This window comes from Orycteropus afer, unplaced genomic scaffold (genome assembly GCF_000298275.1).
Source record: "Orycteropus afer afer isolate SDZICR_OR568_19922 unplaced genomic scaffold, OryAfe1.0 scaffold00136, whole genome shotgun sequence".
NCBI classification, from domain to species: domain Eukaryota; kingdom Metazoa; phylum Chordata; class Mammalia; order Tubulidentata; family Orycteropodidae; genus Orycteropus; species Orycteropus afer.
The window spans coordinates 7,233,964-7,249,659 of NW_006921723.1; the positions used below are offsets into that span (position 1 = coordinate 7,233,964).

The window sequence follows — 15,696 nt, forward strand, 5'->3', positions numbered from 1 at the left end:
GATCAGTGCTTTGATTAAAAACATACTGAATGCTAGAATGTTGATATAAAAAAATTAACTGTATAACTATATGGCTTGAGAAAAAGGCAGATAACTCATGGAGGTTGACAGACTATCGAGGCCTAAAGAAAGTAGTGCCACCTGTGGCTTCAGCTGTTTTAGAAGTGGAATCAGTGGTGCAGAAAATACAGACAAAATAAAGAGGACTGTTACTCAGTGCTTGATCTTGCAAATGCCTTTTCTCAGTCCCAGTCTTGGGAAAGAACCAACCACAGTTTGCTTTCACTTAAAAAGGATCTCAATTTACTTTCAATATATTGCCACAATGCTACTTGAATTCATTGACTTATTGTCATAGTTTGGTCATAAGAGAGTTGGACTTGGTTCAGATCTCATGGGTAATGATACATCTCATTGATGATATTATGCTAATATCATCAATGAGACGTATCATTACTGAAAAACAGGATAGGGCAGATTTGAAAATAGTAGTGGTCCACATGACCAACAGAGGCTGGTTTATAAATCCAGCAAAAATCCAGGGCCCTTCTCTAACAGTGAAATTCTTGGGAATAACTTGCACAGGAGCCACCCATAACATTCCACAAGTGGTCAGCATCACATCACGCCCTTCATGTCATGTTCGATCATTTCCCCGATGGAGGGCCTGTGTTTGCCCATCTCAGCTGCCCCAGCGTGGACCTCTTGTATCGGGAGTTGGCAGCCTTTATCAGGATTGAGACAGTTTGGGTATTAGAGGTTAGAAGGCAGTGGTGGTTCAGTGGTAGAATTCTTGCCTTCTACTCAGGAGACCCAGGTTCAATTCCTGGCTAATGTGCATCACATGTAGCCACCACCTGTCTGTGAGTGGAAGCTTGCATGTTGCTATGATGCTGAAGGTTACAGCAGACCTTACAAACTAAGATGGACTAGGAAGAAAGGCCCTGGTGATCTCCTCCCAAAAGTCAGCCCATGAAAACTCTATAGATCACTGCAAAACTGATTCACAGCTGAGTGTGGGATGGTACAGGACCAGGGAGCATTTTGTTCCATTGAGTGTGGGGTCTCTGTGAGTTGGAGGCTGACTCAATGGCAACTGTCGACAACAAATTAAGAGATTACAGCTCATCTTCTGTGTCCCAGCATCCTCGCTATGATGAGCCATGAGCACTGACACCTTGTGCTCTGCCACATGGGATATTCAGCCCAGGTAGCCCCCAGCCTATCACCCAGAGGCCCTGTGGCCCTGCCAGTGGCTTCCTGGCTACATGAATGGCCTGTCCAATCAGAGCTGGCCTGAGCTTTCTCTGCTGTTGCCTGTGGTGGGGGGAGGGAGGATGGAGCATAAAGTGGCTTTGGAAGCCTTGGGTGTCTCTTGACACAGTTTAGTCTCCCAAGTCTGGGGAGGGGGCCCTCCATGAAGTACCCCTGACCAGTGATCAAAACATGGCCTTGGAAACCCAGAATGTGGAATTGTGGCTCTGTGTTGGGTTGAGTTGTCTGAAGTTGCTGTGTGTGTGTGTGAGTTTATATATATCAGTGTGTTAGTATGTGTGTGTTTGTATGTATATATGAGTGTGTGAGAGTGTGTGTGAATCTGAGTGCATGTATATATATGTATGTCAGTGTGTATGTATCTCAGTGTGTGTATGTGTGAGAATGTTGTATTATATGAGTATGAGTGAATGTATGAGGGTATGTGAATATATGGCTGTATGTCAGTGTGTGAGTGGGTTATGTATATGTGAGCGTGTGGGTATGGGTATATGTATTTATGTCAGTATGTGAGAGTATATGTACATTTGAGTGTATGAGTGTGTGTATGTGTGACAGTGTGTGAGTGTATGTATGGCAGTGTCTACGAGAGTATGTGTATATATGTGAGTGTGTGAGTATGTATGTGTGTGTGTGTATGTATATGTGAGTTAGTATATGTGTGAGTGTGTGAATATATGTATGTGTATGTGTCTATGTATATGTGAGTGTATATGTTTGTGACTATATGTATGTATGTTTATCAGTGTGTGTGTGTATGTATATGTGAATGTATACATGTGTGAGAGTGTATATTTCAATGTCTGTATATGTGAGTGTGTGAGTATGTGTATGTGTGTGGATGTATATGTATATGTGAGTGTATGAGTGTATGTGTGAGAGTGTGAGTGTATGTATGGCAGTGTGTGAGTGTGTGTATGTATATATGAGTGTGTGGATATATATGTGTGTGTGTATGTACATGTGAGTGTGTGTATGTACATGTGAGTGTGTGTATGTGTGAAAGTGTGTGGGTATATGTATGTGTGTCAACATGGTATGTGTGAGTATGTGTGTTGGTAGGACAAACACAGTTGACTATCAGCCTTTTCATAGGATGTGACCTAATATTAAACCAAAGGAAATGGTTCTTACGTGTTAGAAATGCATGCTTAAGTATTGCAGGTGAAGTGATGTCATACGTAGAATTTGCTTTAAAATGCACTGGCATAAAATAAAGGGAAAAGCTGGGTGGGGCTCAGACTAGTATGGAGCTAGGCAGTAGATTCCTGGAGTTCTTCATGCTAATCTCTCTACTTCTGTCTGAGCATTTAGAAATTTCTACAGCAAGTAGTGGGGTACAGGCAGGCAGACACAGGCTGAGCCCCAGGAGTCCAGTCCCCTCCCTGCCTTCTAAGACCAGTGGCCTGGTTGGTAGGAGATGGTAGGGAGTCCTTTTGGGGCAGTCATGGGGCTGGGGAAGCAGAAAGGTTGGCACTGGCCCCACGGTTCCCAGCCATGCTCCGCCCCCAGACAGTGGCTACAGGCTGGCCACGCAGCCTGCCGCCAACTTCCGAGGCTCCAATGTCATCACCTAGGCAACAGGGACGCTGCCACCGCCTGCCAGCCCGTTGAGCCGCAGCCTCCACTGGCCACACCGACCCTCCTAAGGCCCAGCTTAAAACCAAGGTAGGCTGAGGCTCAGCCTTGCCCCCTTTTTCAGGCGGACGCATGGCCCCTAAAAGTGGTTCTGTGTCGACACCCCAGGTGCAGAGAGCCCGGGTCCCACTGCCCTCTCTGTAGCCCAGTGCTTAGGGCAAGGGTGGTGGGCAGACAGGCAGGCTGGCGGCCCAGTCAGTCCAAGGGTCCTGTCCCTGTGCCCCTGATGGGACATGGGTAAGGGGGGCCCTTGCATGGGCAGCACTTCGGGGAGTCATTTGCCCTGGTGCATTGGGGCTTCTTGTGTGATGCTGGGTCAGGGATACACCAGGTCTGCAAGGCAGATATGCTTTTGTGCCACCGCCTCAGCCCTTGGGTCCACAGAGAACCCCCTCCACTCCCTGCCAGGGGGGACGTTGAGCAAAGAACTTTCTCAGCCCTGCCAAGGTGGGGCACATCTAAGAGCTGGCCCACTGGAGACGGACACTTGGCAGACTGTGGCCTGTTCACAGTGTCCCTGTTCCCTTAACCACATGTGGCATCAGAACCCACATCCCTCACCCACAGGGCATGGCTCTCCTCCTGGCAACACTGGACTGGCTGTAAGGCCTGGCCCAACACTGGCTAGCTGGCTGCCCTGTGCCTGCTTAGCCACCGCCGCCTGCTTCTGTGTCTAGACTCTGCAGTCTGGGAGGTGTCCAGAGTCTGCTCAAACCTGAGAACAGGGAGGGACAGGTTTGGGATATTAGCTGGGATGAGGGCAGAGTGTGTATGTACATGTGTGGGCATATGTGTATGTGTACGTGTGTTTTATTTGTGTGTGTTCACCTGTGTTTGTGAATGTGTTTACGTGTATGTGTGCATGTGTATGGTCTGAGCCCGACTCTGCTCTTAAAGGCAGTCACCCATGGGCATGCCCCACAGTGAGGGGAAAGGGACCAAGTAAGGGCAGGTCAGGAAGCAGTCTTCTCAGAACTAGAGATTGTGTAATGGAGGGGGAGGGCGGTTTGACTGAGAAGTGGCCAAGTCACCAATGTGCAGATTGTCACGGCAGCCCAGCAGACAGCCAGATCTTACTAGGTACTTGTGGACCGATTAATCCTGCCTGGAAGGTATGACAACCCCATTTTACAGACCAGTAAACAGAGGTCCAAAAAGTCCACTGCTGGGAGACAGCACTGTGTGACTGAAGACAAAGTGTGGGCTGGCAGGTGTGAGCCAGCCTGGAGGGCTCTGAGTGTGCACACTCCTGACCCTTTCCTGTCCTGCTGTGCTCCTTTGCCATCTCCTCACACGTCCTCTTGGCTCTTACCTGGCCCACCAAGGCTACATCACTGATTGCCAGTCCTGGGCTTCCCAGGCCCATTTTAGTCCCATGATGCTACCTCAAGTCCCATTGCATCCCTCCAAGGAGCTGAGACTCCTTCTCTTCCCCCAGGGTCCATAGTCATGGGCCTGGTACCCATCTTGTAGCTGATAAGCTCCGTCCCTTTCCAGCCCTACCTGGACATTCCAGAAGGCACAGACCAGAAGGCCTGCCTCAAGGCTCAATCCCTTGTTGTGGGCATCCTCCACCTGGTCCCCAGAGCTCTCCAACTTGGCTTGTATGACCTGCAAGGTAACATCCCACGTGGGCTCCTAGTTGACTCTGGGGGCAAAGGCTGGCCCACCTGTCTGTCCCCCAGTAGGTGGGGGTCTCCTGGAGGCAAGTGGTGGCCTCATGCCTATGAGAGGAAAAGGAGCCTCTGTGTAGGGTGGCTCCAGAGTTAAGTCTAAGGCCAGCCTGACATGCAGCAGTTTGGCCCTGGGCAGTTACTGTCCTTCCGGTGTCTCGGTAAGAAATGTTAGCTGCTGTCAAGTCAGTGCCGACCCCTGGTAACCCCATGTGCAGTAGAACAGAAACACTGCCTGGTCCTGAATGGTCCTCATGATTGTTGGTATGCTCCAGTTCATTGCTGTGTGTTTTGAGTGCCTTTCAACCTAGGGGGTGTATCTTCCAGAGTTCAATCAGACAATATTCTATGGTGAGCCATAGGGTTTTTGTTGGCTAATTTTCAGAAGTAGATCACAAGGTCTTTGTTCCTAGTTTCTTTTAGTCTGGAAGCTCTGCTGAAAGCTGTCCATTGTAGGTGACCTTGCTGGTATTAGAAATTGGTGGCCTAGCTTCCAGTATCACAGCAACACAACTGACAGACAGACAGATCCGGGTGTGATCTGTAGGAAAGGACATCTGGACAGTGGGGTTTAGCAGAATTTTCCTCCTGCTCCGCGTTGAGGAGCTTAAGTGAGTCGACAAACACAGAGGACTCCAGGAAGGGCCCAGCACACAGTGAGTGCTCAGTAAATGCTGGCCACCATTGTCAGAAAGATCAGCGCCAGGGGATGGTGGCATTTTGGCAGAAGTGGGGACAGGTCAGCAGATGTAGGGGCTGCTGTCTACAACAGCAGCTGTCTGTGCTCTGAGGAATGCTGATGGGTGTTTCTGGAGTGAGGGATAGATGGACAGATGGATGTGATGGCAGCTTGTATGACATGAAGACATGCTGCTGACTTCTAAGTCAGATTCAGCATGCAAGAAACATGAGCTGCGACAGCTCAGCCAGAATTGAAGGAGGCTGGTGGAGGCTAAGGAGCTCTGGAGGCGTAGTGCCTAAGGCATTTGACTGCTAACCAGAAGGCTGGCAGTTCAAACCCACCAGCCACTCCTCGGAAGGAAGGTTGGACAATTCTACTTCCATGGAGATATTGCCTCAGAAACTCAAGGAGGGGTCGCTATGAGTCAGGTTTGACTCAATAGCACATACCAACAACAACAGCAGTTCAGGCTAAGGGAGCTCTGGTGGCATAGTGGTTAAGGCTGACTCTGACTCATGGAGACACCACATGTGTCAGAGTAGAACTGTGTTCTCTAGGGTTTCAGGGGCTGATTTTTCAGAAGGAGATCATGAGGCCTTTCTTTCATGGCACCTCAGGGCGGTCCCAAATCTCCTACCTTTCAGTTAGCAGACAGGGACACTCCATTTGCACCACCCAGGGACTCAGGAACCCTCAACTATGAAACCGAAACCAAAACCAAAGCCACTGCCAGCAATGGATCACCATAGAATATTGTCAATTCCGTTTCAGTGAGCCCCACTGGGTTTCCAAGCTATAAATCTTTATGGAAGTAGACCGCCTCATCTTTCTTCCACAGAGTGGCTGGTGGGGTTTGAACTACCAACCTTTTGGTTAGCAGCCAAATGCCTTAACCACTATGCCACCAGAGTTCCCTTAGCCTGAACTGCTGTTGTTGTTGTTATGTGCAGCTGGTTGGTTCAGGTGGAACAGAGAGTTCTGGCCACAAGCACAGGTCCTGGAAGGGCATGGCTGCTTCAGATCGCAGGGTGTCAAGTGGTCAGCATGTGAGGAGGCCACTGATAGGGGGAGTACGTCTTGGGAGCCCAGAGCAAGGAGCTGAGTGATCCAGGCTGGGTGGAGACACGTTGGAGTGGGCGTTCCCTTCCAGAAAGGTGGGGGTGTGTTTTGGAAACAATTGTGCAGGAACAGTTGGAGCAGTGGCAGTGATCATCTGGGTAGAGAAGATAAGGAGGACAGAGCAGACATCTCTAGCGAGATAAGGGCTTGTCCAGGATGACCCCTTGGGGGCAGAAAGGGGCCTGGAGAGGGTGTGGAGGAGGCCGACCCAAACAATGGATGTCTGGGCAGCCTGACTGACAACATGGTAGGTGTGGCTAGGACAAAGCCTCGGTGCCCAGCCTAGGCTGCGTGGCCACCTACTCTCCAGCCTCATTGGATACACCAGCCCTGGCGGTCTCCGGGACCACAGCTCCTCTGGCCCAGGAGGCTGTTTGGCCTCTTCCTACCACCAGCAGGTAGAGTCACCTGTTTTCTACAACTGTCCTGGTCACTGCAGCCACGAGTGTGTTCTGCCTGCTGCACCTGTCGTGGTCACCTGTGCCCACAGGTGTGTTCTGCCCACACACTGTGCACCAGATGCACCCTTCTCACCCTGGGACTGCAGCAGTGAGCTCTGTTCTCAGGGAGCTGACTTCCCAGTAGAAGGAGACAGACAGGAAGCAGGGGAGTGTGATAGAGTCTGGGGAAAACAAACCGGAGGAGGGCGTAGGTTTAAATCAGGCAGGTTGGGAGATTCCCCTACCCCTGCATTCCAGGGTGAAAGCTTATAGTGTCTGGCAGAAGGGTGGTTCTGCAAGCCAAGGCTCTGAGGTCAGTTGGTGTGCAAAGGCCCCGAGGTCTGTGGGCGTGTGTGTTCAGCAGAAAGCCAGGTGTGGAGTGAGGGTCCTAAAAGCTGGTGAGGTGGCAGAAAATGCCATGAGGGAAGAGGTGGGGGCAGATCACAGGCCCTCCCAAATCACAAAAACTTGGAGCCCAGAAAGCATGATCCCACTGACACCTGGCCACTGTGTTGGGAATACCAGGTAAGACAGAAGCAGGGAGGCAGGCTGAGGAGCTGCTGCCATATCCAGGAGAGACAGCGGGCAGCAGGCTGTGAGAGTGGCATTCTGGATTCACAGGCTTAGAGGCAACCTATGAGAAAAACCACATCTAGGCTGAACCCCTGGGAGAATGGAGACAACACGAAGGATGGTACCTCCACTCTGCCATCAGTTCCTGTGCAATGACTCCAACCACCCTTTGTCATTCTGGTCTTTGTCCTTCTCAGCCCAGTGGCAGACCATTCATCACCCAGTACTCCCATGCCACACCCAGGCTACCTGAAATGGCCATGGCAGAAATCATAACTTCCAACACCTACTCTGACACAGTCTTCTCTTTGTCCTGTGCACCTGTTTTCCAGCTGTAGGAACTTCCAGCCTCTAGAGCCTGCCCCTTCCTCTCTCCTATCCTCCTGTGCTGACCAGCCCTCCTGGGTCCTATCCCCATCCCCCAGCTCAGACCCCAGATGGCTCTGAGCCTCCCTTACCCATGCTTCTCCTCCTACTGTCCCAGCCCCTGCAGACCCCCACTGGATCAGTGCCCATCCCCACCCATGGCAGAGGTGACCAGAGACTGCCAGGAAGGCTCCTCTGAGCTGAGCTTGTCCCTGCTCTGCCCTCTGCCGCCTCCGTATCTGGACACACTACCAGGATCGAGCTTCCTGCCTGTCCCGTTCCTCCTTAGCTGTGTACCACATGCCTGTATTGCCACCTCTGCAGGAAGTACCCGGGCCCCTTTCACCTGCTCTCCTTTCCTCCAGGTCGTAGGGGTAAGACTTGCCTCTGCCTACCTCTCCTCCCAGTGCTGGCCTTTGGCACTGGGCAGACACACATTGTTTTGCCTTTAACTAGAGAGATTATATGTTAACTTTCATGGCAAGTGCCTTGCTCTAAGCCCAGGGCCCAGCACAGCTTCTTCACCTGATGAGCTATGTGACCATGAGCAGGTGCCACGACCTCTCTGTGCATCTGTGTCCTCAGTGGTGAAATGAGATGAATGGTCTCATCCTCCTCGTTGAGGTGCCATTGGGGTACAGGCCCTCTGGGGAGGGCGGGTAGCTACCCAGGCCTCTAGTTCTCAGTGGTGTTTCCTTGTCTTGTTTTGCTGTGTGAGTTCCTCTCCTCAGGCAGCTCACTTGGGTACCTCACGAATCTTCTATGCTGAGAGCCTCAAAAGAAGGGCTGCACTTGCCTGGTGGGGCAGGGCCAGGGGGTCTCAGTGAGACTACTGACCTGGACCCAATCCTGTGGTCCAAGGCCATATGGATAAAACACTGTTGGGCAACCCTCTGTCCTGGCTCAAGGAGTGGGTGTGGGTTGGGCATCCAGGCCTTCCCTGGCAGGCCCCAGGAACCACCTAGCATGGTTGAGCTGAGGACAGCAAAGCTATCTGTGGGAGGGGCTCCAGGGCAGACCAGGCATTGGGCGCCCCACTATGCTGGGACTCTGCTCTCACAGTATAGGCCTGGCCTGCATGTGCCCGTGTCCTGAAAGCTCTCTTCTGGGAGAGAAGGCGGTCCACGTAGTCAGACCTGCTCCCCATCTCCTGCCTCATGTGGGTGTAAGTCAACTGTCACATTCATTTCAAACAGAAACTGCCAAGCAATCTCAGGGTTTCAGCTGGGACCCAGGCGTTGGGGATTGACACCTGGCCCCACTGTAGAGGGAGGCTGTTGGCCGTGGAGGAGGCTTGAGACCTGGAAAGAGGTGGCCGGGCTGGGGAATTCCTCGGCAGTCTTCAGATTCTGCCTCTCCTTCCACCCCCTCCTGATAGGCCTTGGCCAGGAGGGAGCAGGCAGCTTAATCGGGCACCTCCAGCTGTTTCATATTTCACATAGTGCGCCCTGCCCAGGGTGGGGAGGCTAAATTTGTCTCTCATCACCAGCCCCTGGTATCCCGGGCCAGATCCAGGGGAGGGGGCGCAGGAGGCCAGCTCAGGGTGGTTGACCACCAGTCCTCAGACCCCGTCCTTCAACAGGAAGTCAGGGTGGCAGTGTCCCCTTTCCTCACCTGGACCTGCCTAAGGAAAACACCCGCCTGTTGCTGACCCCAACTCACATCTGCTCCGCGAGCCAGGACGGGCAGAGGGCACTCAGCCCATGTCCCTTTCACGTGGCCCTGGACCGCAGGCAAGGGGCCAGGCCAAGATGGCCACTGCCCTTGGCTTTCTGAGGGGAACACTCTCACCCCAGGCTATGAATCCAAGCGAGACCCTCGCACTATGGGGAGAGAACTGCCCCTGTGCTAGGGGGCACTGAAGGGCAAATGAGGACCTCTCCATGTGGAGATCCTTTGAGGACACCCTGCTGGCACATCCTGCTGCAATCCACCAGGGTCCAGGAGGGAGCTGCCATCTTATGGAAGGGCCCTGCCACCTTGCTTGGCTCCTGCGTGCAGGCCACCTGGCCCTGAGTCCAGGTAGGATGGTCTCCAGGAGGCCCCTTGGTAGACCCGAGAGCTGTGGGAGCTTTGGTTTCTCTAGGGTTTTCCATCTCACTCTGCCCTTGTTTACTGAAAACAAGGCAAAGGAGTCGCTGCTGAAAGAAGTGCTCCTAGATGTGCTGTTCAGGGGCAGCTGGGGTAGGGGGTTCGTTGGATCTTTTCTTACAAAATTAACTGGGAGCCCCGCCCCTCACAGATGAAAGCAGTGGTTGGGCGGCTGGGGGTGGGGAAAGTTCCTGGAGGCTGTGGCTCACTGTCCTGTCCCTGGTGCACTAAGGCCACATGTCCACAGCTCTTCACGGGAGTTCTACCTGGGCCTCAGGCAAGAGGGAGGGAGCACCCATGGAGAGGTAGCTCATTCGAGAGTTGGTCTCTTGTGAGCCGGGATATCACAGGGTCCCGTCATTGCACACGCTCTTGAGAGTTTCTGTCCAGGCCTGGGGCAGAAGCAGTGAAGGTTGGGGACCGGGGCAGGAGGGTCCCACAGCCTGGCCAGACCAACCAGGGAAGTGTATCTGTTCGCAGATGTGTGCTGACACAGGGGTGTAGATAAGGAGGACAGGGAGAGGGGCAGGGGTCTGAGTCAAGGAGGAGAGTTGGCTTCCTAGAGGAACAGGGCCCTGGCCTGGAAAGATGGGGACTGGGTGAGGGATGTGGAGAAAGACTAGATGGGGAGAGGGGTAAGAGTAGATGCAGCAGTTAGGGGTGCATGGGGCAGGGCAGGGGTGCAGCGTGGGGGTATGGGGGCAGGCAGGGGCTGTGGGTTGAGTGAGGCCAGGTTAGGGGTGTGGTGTGGGGGTGCAGAGGCAGGGCAGGGGAAGTGAGGGGTAAGTAGAGGGAGGGCAGTAGAGGGGACCCTGGAGGGTGTGGCTAGGACCCTGAGCAGTTTTCAGCAGGCCTGGGCTTGAGTCCTGGCTGATATTCAGTGGCCTTGGGCACATCCCTGGGGCCTCATGGTGGTCATCCCTGAAAGGAAGATGCAGAGTATGGTCAGGGGAGCCATTTGTTCTGGATCATTCTCTGCCATGGGGCTATACTATGGGATGTTAAGCAACATCCTGGCCTCTACACTGGATGCCAGCACCCCGTCCCTGCATGACCAGATGTCCCTTGGGACCAGAGTTCTTGATAACTCTGAGTCAAACAGAGAGTCAGTGAGTTCAGGGTTCATGGTGCTCAGTGTCCCTGACCATGAGGTGCCACTGAGGGTGGAAGCTTCTTGAGTGCAGGTGGGCGAGCCTGTGGTTCTGAGAGAATTCAGTCATCCTTAGACGCTGTGTTGCCAAGCCCACACTGAGCTGTGCCCCTCCCACCACGTTGCAGAATGCATTTCTTTCTAGAGCAACTCAATCTTCATCAGAACCCCTGTGCTTTCCATAACACACTTGCATTTTACAACTTGGTTGTAAGAACCAAACCAAACTCAGAGATTCCAACTCCTGGCTACCCTGTGTGTTGCAGAGCAGAATTGTATTCCATAGGGACTTTTGGCTGTAACCTTAATGAAAGCACATTGCCAGACCTTTCTTCTGAGGTGTCCCAGGCTGGGTTTGAACCACCAACCTTTTGGTTAGTGGATAAGTACAAGCCATTTGCACCGCCTAGGGAGTTCTGGTAACTTTGGTAAATTACAAACAAACAAACAAACAAGAGTTTGATCAGAATTGGTCTTTTTTCTCCTTTCTGGCTGTTGTTAGTGGCTGTCAAGTTGGCTTTGACTCATAGTGACCCCATGAACAACAGATTGCAACATCTCCTGGCCCTGCACCATATTAATGATCATTGCTATGTTTGAGTCCACTGTTGTAGCCACTGTGTCAATCCATCTCCTAGAAGGTTTCCCTTGCATTTGACCCTCTACTTTACCAACCATGATGTCCTTTTCTAGTGACTGGTCTTCCTGACGTGTCCAAAGAATGTGAGATGAAGTCTTGACATCTTCAGTTCTAAGGAGCATATCCCCCTTTAGACACGAGGTCTTTAACCAACTTGTGATGTCTGTAAAAGTCATTTCTATTTTGTCTGAGAGCCACGTTGCCTTGTGAACACATTTTCAGATTTAACATACAAGTAGTTGGGAAAATTGGGTTTCATTTACAGAAAGTCATTTCTGCATTGACTTCATAGTCTCATCTCTTAAATTTTTGCCCATAGCATTGCCAGTGGGTCCCTGGTGTAGAGAAGAGGGGATTGGGCACCATGGGGCCCTAGGAGCTTTCCTGTACCCCATCTGAGGCTGTCTGCTGGCACTTCCTTTTCCTTACCCAAGCTTCAGGCCGCATTGCCCGGGAAGGACTCAGGTTAGTGGGCAGGTGGGAGGCCCTGTCCCATGCCGCCCAGGCAGCTGCCTTGCAATTCAGCCCCTGTGATCTTGTTGGAATAAGTAAGGCCTATGCCACTAGCTCGATCTTCTTTCCAGAGAAGTTGAAAATCATGAGTGTCCTGGCTCCTGGGTCACCCTCCAGAGTGTCCCTGTAAGTAAGGCAAGGCAAGTTTTCTTACCTCATTGTGCTGGTGAAGCACCTGAGTGTCGCCCTGCTGCAGGTGTGCCAGGAGGCTGGGTGGCCATCTGCAGGTGGACAGCAGGAGGGCCTGCAGAGTAGTTGGGGCTGGCCTGCATGATGCTGTCCCCGTCTTGGGACCTGTCCAGGAGACTTGCTAGAATGTAGATTCCTAGGCCCCATGTAGTCTTCAAAATGGATTACACCTCAATATGAGAAATAGAAATCCTCACAACTAGAACAATAAGCAATATCACAACAAATGGAGAAAAGGTAGACATTGTCAGGGATTTCCTTTTACTTGGGTCCACAATCAACACCCATGGAAGCAGCAGTCAAGAAATCAGATGTCATATTGCACTGGGCAAATCTGCTGCAAAAGACCTCTTTAAAATGTTAAAGGAACAAAGACGTCACTTTGAAGACTAAGGTGCCTCTAACCTAAGCCATGGTATTTTCAATCGCCTCATATACATGTGAAAGCTGGACAATGAATAAGGAAGACTGAAGGAGAATTGATGCCTTTGAATTGTGGTGTTGGTGAAGAATACTGAAAACTCCATGGACTGCCAGAAGAATGAACAAATCTATCCTGGAGGAAGTGCAGCCGGAATGCTCCTTGGAAGCAAGAATGGCCAGACTTAGTCTCATCTACTTCGGCCATATTGTCAGAAGGGATTAGTCCTTGGAGAAGGGTTTCATGCTTGGTAAAGTGGAGGGTCAACGAAAAAAGGGAAGACTGTCAACGAGACGGATTGCCAGTGGCTGCAATGATGGCTCAAGCATAGCAAGGATTGTGAGGATGTTGCGGGACCGGGCAGGGTTTTGTTCTGTTGTACATGGGGTCACTATGAGTTGGAACTGACTCTATGGCATCTAACAACAACAAGGTCCCAGGCCACACCTCCTCAGGGGAACCTTTTGAGGTGACGTCCTAGAAGAAGTGTTCTGACCAGGCTCCTGGTGAGCTGCGGGGTCGATGGAGCTGGCTGCCTGACAGGCTTGGCTCCTGAGGTATGGGCAGCCGCTCCTGGTGGTGGCAGCAGAGGCCTATGCACTCAGCTGTCTTTGTCTCCTGGGCTGCCCCCGCTGCTCCTTTGCACAGACCTGCCCCAGCTTGTGGCTCCCTGTCCCTGTGCTCCCACCAAGGACTGGAGAACAGGTGCTCTGTGGCTCGCAGAAAGGCATGAGCATAGAGTGGGGTGCCTCCTGGGCAGGTGGTATAGTGACAGGTGGCATGCATGCAGACAAGGGAGGGACCTTTCTCAGTTCTTGGTTCAGTGGGAGAAAGGATGTGGTGTCAGAATGCAAATATGAGTTACCAACTCATCTCCAAGTTCAAGCATATGATCCATGTCATCTATGCACAGAGTTCTGTGTTGAGGGAGGCCTATCCACAATCCCTTCACTGAACACCTGAGCCCCAGCCCCTTCTCAGAGCAGGGCCCAGTGGCCAGGAGGGGGAGGGAGGCAGTGGGGTGTGTGTGTGTGTGCGCGCACACATGCACGCACAGACCCACCAGACTAGCACTCCCCACTTCACTCTCCATCCTTCTCCCGCTTTCTGTTTCTCTTATTCCCTGTCTACTTTCTCTTTCTGTCTCTCTCTTTGTGTCTTTCTCATTCTCTCCCTCTGTCTCTATTTTTTTCCTCTCTCTCTTTCTCTTCTCACTCTGACCTTAGAATTTGGAGGATGGGCAGTTCACAGACAGACAGATAAGGAAGGAAGACCATGTTGGGCAGGGACAGTTGTCATGAAGCAAACAAGGGCAGAGGAAGGTGGCATCAGCTTGGACTCAGGGATGGCCTCTCCAAGGCAGTGGTGGCCTCTAAGCTGAGAAGGGGTCTGAGGGGATGTCAGTGCAGAACCTGCGATGGAGAACTGGCTTGGAGGCAGGGGCCAGGCCTCGGGGCTGTGGGCCACAGTGAGGAATGTGGGTCTACTGTAGCGTAAGAGCCCACTGGCTTGCAGGGAGAGCCTGGTCTAAGTGCCAGGGGGTAGGGACCCTGAGTGTGGGGACAGTAGAGGTGGGAAAGAGTTTGAGGTTCAGGTAGATGTTAGGTCAGAGACAGCAGGATTTTGTTGCTGAACACAATAGTGCTTATCACCCCCTAGAGATTGGTGACCCTGGACATGCCCCTTGCTTCGCAGGCCCTACCGCAGCACCCTACCCTGTGTGCCTCTGCCATGTTCCTGGGGACTCTGGGCTGCTGGCTTCCATTCTCTTGGCCCCTGCAGCCTTGTTTGTGTAAGGAGCCGCTTTAGTCCATCCCATCCTGCTTCATCCATCCCACCTTGCTTCAAGGGGTGGGGGTAGTAGGACCCTGCTCCCATGTCTATCTTGAGGGCCAGGAGAGTCTTGCCCTATAAGCCAGCCTGACTTTGGGTCTCCAGCAGGGGGTTGAGCTTGGGGACAAGCAAGGTAGAGGGGGGATCATGGAAGGTCCAGGGACTGGTGGGGCTCCTTGAGAGCAGGGCAGCCAGACCCCACCCCGATGCAGGGGTCTCACATCCCAGACATTCCAGTGCAGGGCTGGAGGGCTAGAGCCTGGGGGAAAGAACTCCTGGGGTTCCTTATCTTGGGGGAAGATCTGGGAAAATGCTATTAAGCTTCCCTCAAGTGCTGGTCAGCCAACATGTGAGGAAATCCTGGCTGGGGCGCTGGGACATGGGATTGACTGGTTGATTGGTTGGTTGATGACTGATTTGCAGCTGGCCAAGTGAGTCCACTCAGAGCATGCTTTGCAGTGCCAGCTGTTCCCATGTGTGACCCTGGTTCTTTTTCCTCAATTTTAAAAAACTTTTTTATTGGGGGTGAAATTCACATAGCATCAAATTAACCATTTTAAAGTGTAGAATGCAGTGGCATTTAGTACATTGACAATGTTGTGTCACCACCACCACCTCTCTCTAGTTCCAGAACATTCCATCTTCCCATAGGAAACCCTGTGCTCATTAAGCAGTCACTTCCTATCCCCACTCTCCAGTCCCAGGTAATCACCAATCTACTTCCATCTCTATGCATTTACTTATTCTAGATATTTCTTATAAGTGGGAGCAGACAGGATTTGTTCTTTTGTGTCTGACGTAGTTCACTCAGCATGTCTTCGAGGCTCATCCATATTGTGGCATGTGTCAGAACTTTCTTTCTTTTTATGCTGTGTTGTTGTTAGGTGCCGTGGAGTGGGCTCCAACTCATAGCAACCCTATCTGTGTACAACAGAACAAAACACTGCCCGGTCCTGCACCAGCCTCACAATCCTTGCTATACCTGAGCGCATCTTTTTATGGCTGGTAATATTCCACTGTATAGATGGACCGTTTCGTTTGTCTGTTCATACAGTGATGGACACTTTGGTTGTCCTCCTTTGGCTTTTGTGAA

At 52.0% G+C, this 15,696-nt stretch overlaps 1 non-coding gene across 1 annotated transcript; it reads left to right on the forward strand.

Moving 5' to 3' along the window:
- Positions 1 to 767: 767 nt before the first annotated feature.
- TRNAR-UCU lies at positions 768 to 838 on the forward strand. The gene has a single exon. It is a non-coding gene; the product is annotated as a tRNA-Arg (tRNA).
- Positions 839 to 15,696: the final 14,858 nt, after the last annotated feature.